At 58.8% G+C, this 12,687-nt stretch overlaps 1 protein-coding gene and 1 long non-coding RNA gene across 3 annotated transcripts in view; both read left to right on the top strand.

The window, feature by feature from the left end:
- Positions 1 to 1,914: 1,914 nt before the first annotated feature.
- On the top strand, positions 1,915 to 5,210 carry LOC139083749 (uncharacterized). Its single transcript, XR_011540650.1, has 2 exons — positions 1,915 to 2,387; positions 2,640 to 5,210. It is a non-coding gene; the product is annotated as an uncharacterized lncRNA (long non-coding RNA).
- Positions 5,211 to 9,230: 4,020 nt separating this feature from the next.
- SBNO2 (strawberry notch homolog 2) overlaps positions 9,231 to 12,687 on the top strand; it is a 56,552-nt gene continuing 53,095 nt past the window's right edge. For both annotated transcript variants that reach the window (XM_070622218.1, XM_070622222.1), the window contains exon 1: positions 9,231 to 9,375. The gene's annotated coding sequence lies outside the window, so the exon portion shown is untranslated. The remainder of the gene's footprint in view (positions 9,376 to 12,687) is intronic.

Here is a 12,687-nt window from a genome sequence, read left to right as displayed (position 1 = left end):
GTTTTTTTTTTGAGGAAGATTAGCCCTGAGCTAACTGCTGCCAATCCTCCTCTTTTTGCTGAGGTAGACTGGCGCTGAGCTCACACCCATGCCCATCTTCCTCTACTTTATATGTGGGATGCCTACCACAGCATGGCTTGATGAGCGGTGCCATGTCCGCACCCGGGATCCGAACTGACGAACCCCGGGCTGCCGAGAAGCAGAACATGCAAACTTAACCGCTGCCCCACTGGGCCGGCCCATTTCTGTTGTGTTTAAGTTGCCCAGTATGTGGCCGTTTCTTACAGCGACCCCAAGAGACTGGTATGTAAGGTCCCTGGAATTACTTATTGCAGGAAAATTCACCTTTTTACACATACAGTAGCATGAATTTTGACAAAAGAATATAGAAGTGTAATGACCACCATAATCAAGAAAGAAAGCGGCCGGCCCAGGGGTGCAGTGATTCAGTTTGCACGTCCGCTTCTCAGCAGCCCGGGGTTCACCGGTTCAGATCCCGGGTGTGGACATGGCACCGCTCGGCAAGCCATGCTGTGGCAGGCGTCCCACATATAAAGTAGAGGAAGATGGGCACGGATGTGAGCTCAGGGCCAGTCTTCCTCAGCAAAAAGAGGAGGATTGGCAGCAGATGTTAGCTCAGGGCTAATCTTCCTCAAAAAAAAAAAGGAAAGAAAATATTTCCCCCAAAAGCCCCCAGTGCCCCTTTGTGGTCATCACTTCCCTCCGCCCCCAGCCCTTCCCAAGAGGGCCCGGGTTCTGTCCCGATGGCCTGGTCTTCTCAGGATGTCACACAAACGGAACCCCACGGGCGTGGCCGGCTCCTCTGTTCCCCGGCACAGGCACGCGAGGGGGTGTTCACAGGTTTCAGTGACGATGCAGCCGCTGCCGTGAACACGTGTGGGCAGCTTGCCGTGTGGACGGAAGTTTTCATTTCTCTTCGGTCAGTTCCTGGAAGTGGACCGGCTGGGTCATGTGGCAATTCCGTGCTTGACATTTTGAGGAACCACCCGAAGTGCCCTGCACAGAGGCGGCGTCCCCACCAGCGATGCCAGAGAGTTCCGGTTGGCCTGCAGCCTCATTGGCACCTGATTTTGTCCGTTTGGGGGAATTTGGTCCATTTTGGGGGTTCTGTTTTGCCATTCAAACACGTGGCACATTATTTTTAAATGCGGCAACACGCACACACGGATTGATGGCTGCATGGAGGAGAAGATGGGCGTCTGGATACGTGGGAAACAAATACAGTAAGATGTTCATCGTAGGAACGAGGTGCGGCCTTTCCCACAAAACCCTTTCGACTCTTCCCCACACTTGAAAGTGCTCTTAATAAAATGTAGGGGGAAAGGTCCGAGAGCGGAACAGAGATGAAATGGGACCGGCCCGGAGTTGCTGATGGTTGAGGCTGGAGGTGGGGGGCGGGGGGGTTCCTGGAGGGTGCGTAGGAAGCGTCGGCAAGGACGTGGGGAAACCGGAACCTTGTGCACTTCTGGTGGGAATGTAAAATCGTGGAGCTGCTGTGGAAAACAGGATGATGCTTCCTCAAAAAGTCAAACATAGAATCATCATATGATCCAGCAACTCCACTTCTGGGTGTAGACCCAAGAGAATTGAAAGGGTCTTCAAGAGATGTCTGCCCACTCATGTTCACAGCAGCCAAAAGGTGGAAGTGCCCCAGTGTCCGTGGATGGATGACAGACACTCACAGTGTGGTCCATCCACACTCTGGAATATTACGCAGCCATGAAAAGGAAGGAGGTCCTGACACCTGCTCCCACGTGGATGGACCTGGAGGACGTGATGCTCAGTGACATGAGCCAGACACAGAAGGACACACACTGTGTGGTCCACTCACAGGAGGTCCCCAGAGGAGCCACATCCACAGAGACAGAAAGTGGATGAGGGGCCAGGGGCTGGGGGAGGGGCGGGAGTCAGTGTTTCATGGGGACAGAGCTTCAGTTTGGGGAGATGGAAGGTTCTGGAGACGGATGGAGGGGACGGTGGCACAACCGTGTGAATGTGCTTCATGCCGCCGAGCTCAATGTCACTTAAGATGGCAAACTTGTGTTATGTGTGTTTTACCAGAATTTTAGTTTTAATTCAGGGGTGGGAAACAGGCTCTGGCTCTTTGCTGGTGGGATGAAATGGTCGGTGCCCCCAAGGGCAGGGTGACTTCGTCTTCCAAAGTGACAGAGGGAAGGAACCGTGCCAGGGATCCCTCCCCCTCCTGACTCGCCCACGTGGGAGATGCCAGGACCTCGTGGCTGCCCCTGGCAAGGGAAGCCGTGCATGGAAACACCCTAGAAGTCCCCCAGAGGAGGGAGTAAATCAGCTGTGACACAGCCCGACTGCGGAACACCACGCGGCCCCCAAAAGAACCGGTGCCCTCGGTGAGTCCAGGGGCCAAGGACTCGGGCCGATATTAGGTGAGGAGCAGAGCTGAGAGCAGGAAGAGCCGACTGACCAGGGGCAGCTGGGGGCGGGGGTCAGTCGGGGCGTCGCCTCCCAGGGCTTCTCCTGGAAGGACACTCAGCGGGCTGGTCATCATGCAGGGCAGTGTGGGAGGGAGAGGTTAATCTGGGTACATTTCTTTATCGTGAAAATACACATCACATAAAATTGACCATCTTCACCATTTTCAGGGTACAGCTCAGCGGCATGAAGCACATTCACGTTGCTGTGCAACCATCCCCTCCATCCGTCTCCAGAACTTTCCATCTCCCCAAACTGCAGCTCTGTCCCCATGAAACACTGACTCCCACCCCTCCCCCAGCCCCTGGCCCCCCGTCCACTTTCTGTCTCTGTGGATGTGGCTCCTCTGGGGACCTCCTGTGGGTGGACCACACAGTGTGTGTCCTTCTGTGTCTGGCTCATGTCACTGAGCATCACGTCCTCCAGGTCCATCCACGTGGGAGCAGGTGTCAGGATCTCCTTCCTTTTCATGGCTGCGTAATATTCCTGGGTGAGGCTGGACCACACTGTGTGTGTCCGTCATCCGTCATGGACTCTGGGGGTGCTTCCACTTTTTGGCTGCTGTGAACGACGCTGCCGTGGGCACACCTGTGTGCAGACATCTGTTGAAGTCCCCACTTTCATCTCTTCGGGGAGCCGCCCGGGAGTGGAGCCGTGGGGTCTGATGGCGATGCTGTTTAACTTTTTGAGGAACCACTCGATTTTCCCGCAGCGGCTGCGCGCGGGGTGTACTTTTCACCCTGGGGTTTTGAAACGCGGGAATGAATTACCTCTTCGAAAACTTAGATTATCGCAGAGAAACACATCAGGAAATTCTCGACCGTGGGAAACTTCACAGGAAAAACAACTGGGTTGTGTGTAAAAAAAAAAAAAAAAAAAATCACCAAACCACAGAGGAAAAAAATGAGAGAGAGAGAGACACAGAGGGTGAAGCCATAGGTTCATCAGCTGTGTTTAATTTGTCCCCCCCACCGGTGGACTTGTGGATCACCAGGATGGACTGGGTCACCAGGGCCAGCATCTGCTGGGACCCTGTGGGCACCAGAGACTGATGAGTGAATGAAGGAATGAGTGAAAAGGCTGCCCAGTGGAATCCAGGCCACACTGGGGCTCGCTCAGGACCCCTGGGTTGCCAGCCTCAGCTCTGGGCTCCTGTAACTACCTTGGGTCACATGGGCCCGTCCGTGAATGGGCCACTCACTCCTCCCAGGGTCCCTGGGGGCCTGGGAAATGCTCCGGAAGGTGCAAGGCAGACGGCCAGCCCCGTGCGAGCCCAGACGGCTCCTGCAGAGGTGCTGGCCAAGAGGGGTGCCCGGGGAGCTGTCTCCACCCTCCTCTCCCCAAGACCCCAGGCTCCCATTGACCCCTCTTGACTTGAATGGGGGGTGGGGTTTAGGAGCAGCGCTTACCGGAAGCAGGCGCCTGGCATGGGGAAGCCCGACCAGCAAGCCTCTCTCCCCTGGGACCTTGGGAGCCAGAGACATGTGGCAGCCAGCTGGACGCACAGCCAGGCCAGTGCAGAAGTGAAATTCCAGGACACCATTGGGCGTGAGCCAGCCCTCATTCTACGTCTGGGGAAACTGAGGCTTGGGAGAATTGGAGGCGGGCAGGGATGAGGGACTCACCGTCTCCGTGTGGCCAGGCCGCTGTGCCCTGACTGCATGTGGTGGTCTGGAGCGTGTGGCCCTGGGCCAGTGGCCATTTTGCTCCAGTCCCATTGTCCTCTCGTCTTCTCACCCCAGGGCCTTGGCACTTGCCGTGCCCGCTGCCTGGAACACTTCACTTCGAGTCCACCTAACTCCCTCCTTCTCTCATGACGGTTGCAGCTCAGTTCCCCCCCCCCCCCGTCCTCAGAAGCGCGTCCCTGGACCCCGGGGTCTGAGCCCCTGCCAGCACCGCCCCCCTTTTCAACTCCACCTGCGGGATCCTGTCAACCTACCTGCAGGTGCTTGTACAGAGTTGTGCTGTGGCTCACACATCAGCACGTGCAGGTGTGGCTGCCCTCCCGCAGCTCTGCCTGGAGAAGCTGGAGGAGACTCCTCGCCCCAGGCCACCCGCAGGGTGACAGCGATAATAATCGCGACTGACAAATGTTGACCTGAAGGTCAGCGCCCACCCGCCGGCCCCGAGGCTGAGGTCCCTCTCACCATCCCCCACCCGACAGAGGAGACTCCCGGGCTCAGAGAGGTCCCCGCATCCTTGCCCAGGGACGTATGGCCGTGTGCAGTGGGGGTCAGCCAACCCATTCTATCAAGGGCCAGAGAGCGAATATTTTCAGCTTTGCAGGCCGGACAGACGGCCACAGCTCTGCCCTTTGTGTCACAAAAGTAGCCAGAGACAGTACTTAAAAGAACGCATGTGGGGGCCCTGTGGCCGAGCGGTTGGGTTCATGCGCTCCACTTCAGTGGCCCGGGGTTTGCCGGTTCGGATCCCAGGTGCAGACATGGCACCGCTTGGCACGCCATGCTGTGGCAGGCGTCCCACATATAAAGTAGAGGAAGATGGGCATGGATGTGAGCTCAGGGCCAGTCCTCCTCAGCAAAAAGAGGAGGATTGGCAGCAGTTAGCTCAGGGCTGATCTCCCTGAAAAAACAGAGAAACACCACTATGTACTGGGAAGCTTTGGGGAAAGAGGAAAAGAAGAAGATCGTCAACAGATATTAGCTCAGGTGCCAATCTTTGAAAAAAAAAAATGAACGCACGCAGCTGTGCCAATAAAACTTTATTAACAAACAGCAAAACATGAATTTCATATCATTTTCCACGTGCCACGAAATGAGTCTTCTTCTGCTCTTTTTCAACCACTTAAAAACGTGAAGGCCATTCTCAGCTCAACGGGGTCTGTGGGCAGACGGACGGCAGGCCTGACCTGCCTGGTGGGCCGGAGTTTGCAGACCCCTCGAGGCCGCTTCACTCGGTTGCACTCCAGCGTCGGGATGCACATGGGTCCTGCTTCCTCTCCGGAGACTGGGTGGGGGCCAGACCCTGACGTGGCCCCCCGATCGCACGTCCTGGTGGTCAGCGTGGGTCGTCCACTGCCCTCGAGGGTGGGCAGGGCCAACAGACTGTGGCCAAAGTGACCGGATGTCACTCTGTGACCAGGCGGCATTATGGACCGCCCATCTTAGCTGACCTGACCTGCGTCCCCTCCTTGGGGGCCTGGGGAAGCAAACGGCCGAGCTGGCGCAGCCTGCCCCCCACCCCGAGCGGCCAAGGGCAGCCTTGAACGTGCAGCCAGCAAGAAACGGGGCCCTCGGCTCTCCAACCACAAGGACATAAATCCTGCAGCAACCGGAGGGAGCTGAGAGCAGAGCCCTCCCCGTTCCGGCCTCCCCGGGAGCCCCCAGCCCTGGCCGCACAACCCACAGTGGGATCAATCTCTGCTGTTTCTAGTTCAGTCCAGATGCTCCTCACCCCATTGGCTGACATCAGAAGATCTCACCCCATTGGCTGACTCCATGTAACCATGGGATCCCAGCTCAGCCAATCAGGGCTTTGCATTCCCCGGCCTCAGCGATTGGTTCAACAAGGACACGTGACCATGGTTGGGCCAATCGGAACCTTCCCTGGGACTTTTGCTGCCTCTCCTGAGGAAAAGCTGCTGGCCTTCTGCTAGCCTGTGAAGCCGACGAGGGGGGGTGATTTTTTGGATTTGTTCTGGGGCTGCTGGTGCCATCTTTGTCCCCACAAGCAGGGAGGAGAAAAGCCAAGGAGGATGGCAGAGCCTAAAGGTAGAGAGATGGATGACTCTGTAAAACTGAGGATCCTGGATCCAGCCGAACCTGAAACCGACTGGACCAGTGGGTCTCAACCGGAGGCAATCTCCCCCACCCAGGGGACACTGGGCCATGTCTGGGGACATCTGTGGTTGTCACACTGGGGGTCCTCCTGGCATCGAGTGGGTGAGGGCCAGAGTTGCTACGCCACCCCCCACAGCACCCAGGACAGCTGCTCAACACGACGAATCATCTGGTCCCAAATGCCAGCAGTGCCGAGGGGGAGAACCCTGAGTTAGATCTATCCTTGGACCTTTCAGTTCCATGAGCAAAAAAATTCCCAGTATGAAAAAAAAAGCCAGTTTCAGTTTCCGTTTCTGTCATTTGCAACCAAAAGATTCTAACCCATCTGGGAGATAAGACTCAGGCAGGGGGTTTTGGAGATGGAAGCTGCAGATGGCCGGCCTGGCTGGGCTGCGCCCCCACGAGCGAGCGCCCGGCCCAGGGACATTAATGGGGTAATGGGGAGGGGGGACGTGGTCAGCCCCGTACTCCGACTACTTTTTCTAATAGGCTTAGTTTTCGATTTACTGAAAAGTTGCAAAGACACCGTGCAGACATCCTGCATAGCCAGCACTTTCCCGCATTGTCAACACCTCCCGTTCGTGGGGGATGTTTCTCATTGATGATTACTATTAACCCAAGCCTGCTTTTCAGCAGATTTCTTTTAGTTTTTCCCTGACATCCCCTTACTGCCCCAGCGCCCTATCTGGGATCCCACATGACATGCAGTTCCCACGTCTCCTGGGGCCCCTCTGGGCTCTGACAGTTTCTCAGGCTCTCCTCGGTTTTGCTGAGCTGGACGGTGGGTTGTTTTTGTTTGTTTGTTTGTTTTTTGAGGAAGATTAGCCCTGAGCTAACATGTGCTGCCAATCCTCCTCTTCTTGCTGAGGAAGACTGGCCGTGAGCTAACATCCGTGCCCATCTTCCTCTTCAAAACATTTTCATCTCTCCCTAAAAACATCAGGTCCCCGTCAGCATCACGCCCACCCCCTCCCCAGCCCCTGGCCCCCACGAGCCCGCTCTCTGTCTGTGGATCGGCCTGTTCTGGACGTTTCACGTCCATGGGGTCACACGCCGTGTGTCCTTCCGTCTCTGCTTCTCTCCCTGAGCGTCGTGTGTGCAGGTCCGTCCACGTGCAGCCATGTCAGGGCCTTGCTCCTCTTCATGGCTGCGTCGTGCTCCAGCGTGTGGGTGGACACGCGTGTGTGTCCATCATCTGCCAAAGTACGTCTGCGTTGTCTGCACTTCTTGGCTATCGTGAATTGTACTGCTACAAATTTATTTGTTTTTTTAAACATTTTTCTCATGAAGTCCTCAACATATCTCAGGTCCTGCTCCAAAAGCTTAACACGTACCGGTTCTCAACAAATTCTCACAAAGACCCTCCGAGGGAGGTACTGTGATTATTGGCATTTTATAGATGGGGAAACGGAGGCACAGAGAGGTTAACTAACTCGCCTGGAGTCACACAGCCACTGGGCGGCAGAGCTGGAATGGAACCCAGAAAGTCTGAACCCTCGTGCTCTGCAGCTAAGGCTCTGTCCTGTCGGTCATCCTTACAGTCCTGGGGGACACGAGGTGACCAGCGGGGGAGAAGAAACACCCCAGACCCACTCCAAAACCCACCCTCCAAGTTCCCACCCGTTGGAACCCAGCTTCCCTCCCATGCCCTGCAGGTTGTGATGGGGACGCCCGATCCGGGGCTGCAGCGTCTGGCTTATTCCTAAGCCCCGGGGCATGCAGGGTGCCGGGACCCCAGGAAGGTCTCCCAAGACCCGCCGACGCCCCTCGGGAGCCCCGCGCCTCCCGTGCCGCTGGGACCTGGACGTGAGTCAGCCCGGCCCCCGCAGGCCTGGAATTTCCCTGTGGGGCTGGGCAGATCCAAGGTGAAGGTTCAGGAATTCCCATCACAGGTGACATCAGCACTGGAGGCTGGCGCCGTCTACACCCGGGGGGGGGGGGGGGGTCGGGACAGCCCGGAGCTGGGGGAGGGAAGGGCTCGTCCATCTGCTCGGACCCTGGCCTGGCACCCGTGTTCGGGGCACCTGCCCGGGAAGGGCCCTGAACGGTGAAGATGTTCCACTGTTCGTGGTCCCTTGTGTCCCCAGCACCCTGCCCCAGGAGGCACCCAGAAAATGCCTCTTGGGTGAGTACGTGGCCCCAACCGGCGGGCGGCCTTGTGTCCCTCCCCTTCGCCCACCTTACGGCCCAGCCGTCTCCCTCCACAGGCCCTCTCCCCTTCAACGCCCGCCCCCGCCCCGCTGCATCTCTGCAGGTGTTTGAAGTCCTCCATGGCTCCCCATCGCCCTGGGGACCAAGCCGAGCTGACGGGGAGTTGGGGTGAGGACTGGGGGAGGGTCCTCACCCCCACCCAGCTGTCCTCCAGCCACGCCTGGCTCTCCATGGGCCTTTGACAGGGAGAAATGCAAAGTTTGACTCCTTCTGGCTTGGGAGCAGCAGCTCGGCCTCCTCTGGCCTCGGTCTCGCCAGAAGATGAGTCTTCAGAGATGTGGCCCCTCAGTCCCATCTGGTCCAGCACATGTGGGCAGATCGAGCCCCACCCTGACCATATGACTCGATCGCCCCATCACCTTCGATGGCTCCCTACTGCCCCCAGGATAAAGGCCACGTCCTGGCTTTCTGGGCCCCCCCATTACCCCACCTCCCCCTTCCCAGCCTCACTGCCCCAGGCCCCTGCACACGCTCCCTGGATGCTCTCCCCACTCTGGGCCTTTGCACGTGCTGCACCCTCTCCCTGAGAGTCCCTCTCCTTTGGGGCTGACTGCTGGTCTTTCTCCTCCTTCACGCCTGCTCCCCAACCTCAGGGCCCAGGCCTGATACAGCCTGTGTGTGTGTGTGAGGGCGATCCCTCTGGTGTCACATTTAACCCCTGCAGCTCTGGTGTCCCAGCCTCGTAAAGAGGCGGGAAAGCCTGTCTGGGCCGGATCTCAAACCCGTCGGACGGGTTTTCGGCGGCCCGAAGTCGTCCTGGCTCAGAGGCAGCCCTGGCAGGGCCTGGCAGGATCCCACTCTAGGCTCAGGCCGGGCCGGAGGGAGCTGAGGGAGCTGCAGGGCCCTGGAACCAGCCAGCCAGTGCCGCCTGAGGACAGCTCGGGGACAGTGGCAGGTGGGCCCGGGCACAGGGCGGGCGTGGTGGCCGGACAGGGCGGATGCCTCTGAGAGGATGGCTGGAGACAGAGACAGAGGGTCAGACTGAGAGACGTGGGAACAGAGAGACAGAGAATCTGAGAGACACAGAGAGAGACATGGGGAGAGGGGCCGAGGGAGCACAGACACTTGTGTGACGGGGGCAGGCCCCCTCCCCCGCCCCTGGGGCTCCTGCCTCAGTTTCCCCTTCTGCACCACAGGAAGGGCCCGATTGGGGCTTGAGAGAGAGACCAGAGGAGGAGGAGAGGGAAGGGGCTGGGGAGGCGGGAACCGAGTCGCGGGCCCGGCCCGAGGGGAAGTGTGTGCGGAAAGGAGAAGTGGCGAGGGACCAGCGGAGGGTGGAGGTCCTCCCGCGGGTCGGGAACGCCGGGGCTTTCCAGAATGTGGAGAAACAGGAAGTGGCTCGCCCCACCCCAGCTCTGTGGGGCCGGGCTGGGCCCACCTGCCCCGCCTCACCTGCCCAGGTCTGCCCTCCCCACCCAACCCGGCCCCACAGGCTCCTGGGTGCGCCCTCCGCCTGCCTCAGTCTCCTGGACTGCACGGCGCGCACGGCCCAGGACTCCTTCCCGGGAGGGAAACTGAGGCTGGGAGAGGGGAGCTCCCAGGGGGCGCTTCCCAGATGGGGAAACTGAGGGACAGCCCAAGCATGTTGTCATCCACCTACAGCGAAGCCCCCGGGGCGGGGGGACCTGACCTTGGGAGTCTGTCTGCAGTTCTCCGCTGTCTGAAATAACTAATGAACACAGCCTCCCGCCCAATGTTTGTCCTCCGAGCGTGGCCACTTAGCAGGCGAGAACCCTGCAGTGTGGACAGAGGGAGCCGCTTGCCCAGAGCCTCCCGGCCCCGCCCCAGCTCTGGGACCCCCTTTGTATCTGCAACCTCTCCGCCTTGGGTCACCTGATTTCGCCAATAAAAACACAGGACTCCCCGTTCGATGGGAATTTCAGACACACGGAGGCCATCGCTCTAGTATAAGTATATCCCAAATACCGCCCAGGACGTACCGAGGCTAAAAGCCTTCGTGTCCTTTAAGTTCAAAGTTCACTGGGCGCCCTGTGTTTCTATCTGGCGACCCTGCTGCCCCGAGCCTGGTCAGAGGGCCAGGGGGACACTTGGGGGGGTCCCTGCGCGGGACGGGGGCCATGGGAGGGCTTGGGTGGGGGGTGGAGCGTCTTTGACCTCAGATGGGGCCTCACCAGACAGACCTCTGGCCTCCCGCAAGGCCCGGCCCCACCGGAGAGGGGGCCTCGGCGCATGTGACCAGCAGGACATGCCCCCCCCACCCCCAGAGTGGGTCCTTCTGCAGCCTGACCCAGCAGAGCTGGGCCTCCAGGGCCAGCCATGCATCAGCACAGCCCCAAATCCCTCCTCTCTGGCCTCCTCCTTATCATTATCTTATTGAACCCCCGCTTAGGCGGCCCCAAGGACTCCTCCTAGGAAAGATCCAGAAACACCCTTGGGAACAGGCATGATGGTTAGACACCAGGCACCGTCCATTTATCTGTCTGAACAGCCTAGGAGGTAGTCATTCTTGTTATCGCCATCCCCCTTTTACAGGTGGGGAATCGGAGGCACAGAGAGGTTAAGTAGCTCCTGGGGGGTCACACAGCATGTAAGCAGTGCTGCAGGGAGAGCCGGGCTTCCAGCTTCAGAGCACTGTCCTTTCTGCTCTCCCAGGCCGCCCTGGAAATCCCCGAATCTGACTAATTCCCTAGACATCCCCAGACTTGGCAGATTCCTCCACGCTGAGATGGCTGGACCCACCCTGGCCTGGGCAAACTGCCCCCACGTCAGGCGAAATTACCCGTCGGGACCTCGTGGTTTCCCGGGGTGGACGTGGCAGAGGTCGAGTCCACGCCTCCTGGAGGCCGGCTCTGTGACCTCGGGCCGGCTCCTGAGCTGTGATGTGCCTCGGCGTCCCCACCAGCAGAAGGCAGGTAATACCGCTCACTGCCTCCCAGGGCCGGCCGCGGCGGGCCTGGCGGCTTCGTTGGCGTGCAACTCAGGGCGCACAGTGGGGGGAGCCTCGTGCTTCATGGAAAGCTCTGCCGTCGCCGTTCCAGATTCTTAATCCTTTTTGAACGAGGGGCCCCGCAAATCATGAGGTCTGGTCCCGTGTGGGAGGAGATGGGAAAACGCTGTCGGACGCTCTGTCCCCAGATCGGCTCACTCACCTGTTCGAAGCTTAGGTGTCTCTTGCTCAGTTTGATTTCATTAGTTATGAAAAACAGTCTCAAAGTCAAGGTTATAACCCAAATTGCCAAGAACTCTGCACACCAAAGCAAGCTCGCTCTGGATGAATCACTTCTCTCTGGGTCTCAGTTTCCCCATCTGCTCCCTTGTGCTTGTGGGTTTAGGGATGGGGGAGCTCCTTGGGCTGAGTTTTGTAGGGCAAACAGCTTTCAAACATACTCATCTCTCTGACCAGACCAGGCCCTTGAACAGCTTTGATTCTAACTGGGCTGTCCTTCCTCCCCTCGTCTGTCTGGCAAACTCCTACTTGAACTTCAAAGCCCCAGCTTCAACACCCGCTCCTCCATGCAGCCCTCCATGATGCAGAGCCTCCTGATCTTGCAGAAGGGAATGTCTCCCCTAGTCTGGGGGCCTCCTGAGGGCTGGGCTGAGAACTGAGTCCTCTCTGGGTCCCCAGCTTTGTCCAGCTCAAGGCCAGACACAGAGCAGCATCCATGAGTTCATTGAATGAATAAACAAACCCTTGGAGAGGTGACCTCTAATTTTAGGGGGTTGGGATGGGGCAGAGGCCTCTGGCTGGTGGTGAGGTCAAGCCTGCGAAGCCGTGGCAGAGCCATCATTGCTGAAAACCCAGCTGGGGAAGGGGTGGTGCCCCCCGCACTGGATCTGCCAGAACCAGCCCGGCCCATCTAGTGAGGGGTCCAACAGGCTCGAGTCACAGGAAAGCTGCCCTCCGTGCCAGCACCGAGTCCCGCCCTCTTCCTGGCAGTGTGGTACGTTTGCATCAGGCCCCTGGAAGCCCTGATGGGGAGGGAGCCAGCAGGGAGCCGGCCTGACGGGCTCTGGGTCTCTCTCCGGGTGGCCCCTGGGGCTTCCAGACCCCCGACCCCACTGTGCAGGAGGCAGATTGACGGGAGGACGGCTACTGGTGGGGAGGCAATAGAGAGAGCACGACAGGGGGCCAGGGAGTCTCCGAGGAGGGGGCTTCAGAGCCAGATCTGTGTTTTACAAGAACCCCAGTAGTTTCAAGGTCAGGGGTGAGAGGGCAGCAGGGGAGGGAACAGCCCATGCAAAGGTC

Source organism: Equus przewalskii, chromosome 6 (assembly GCF_037783145.1).
Source record: "Equus przewalskii isolate Varuska chromosome 6, EquPr2, whole genome shotgun sequence".
Lineage (NCBI taxonomy): Eukaryota > Metazoa > Chordata > Mammalia > Perissodactyla > Equidae > Equus > Equus przewalskii.
Note: the sequence above shows the minus strand (reverse complement) of the source record. Positions and strands in the feature narration are given on the sequence as shown.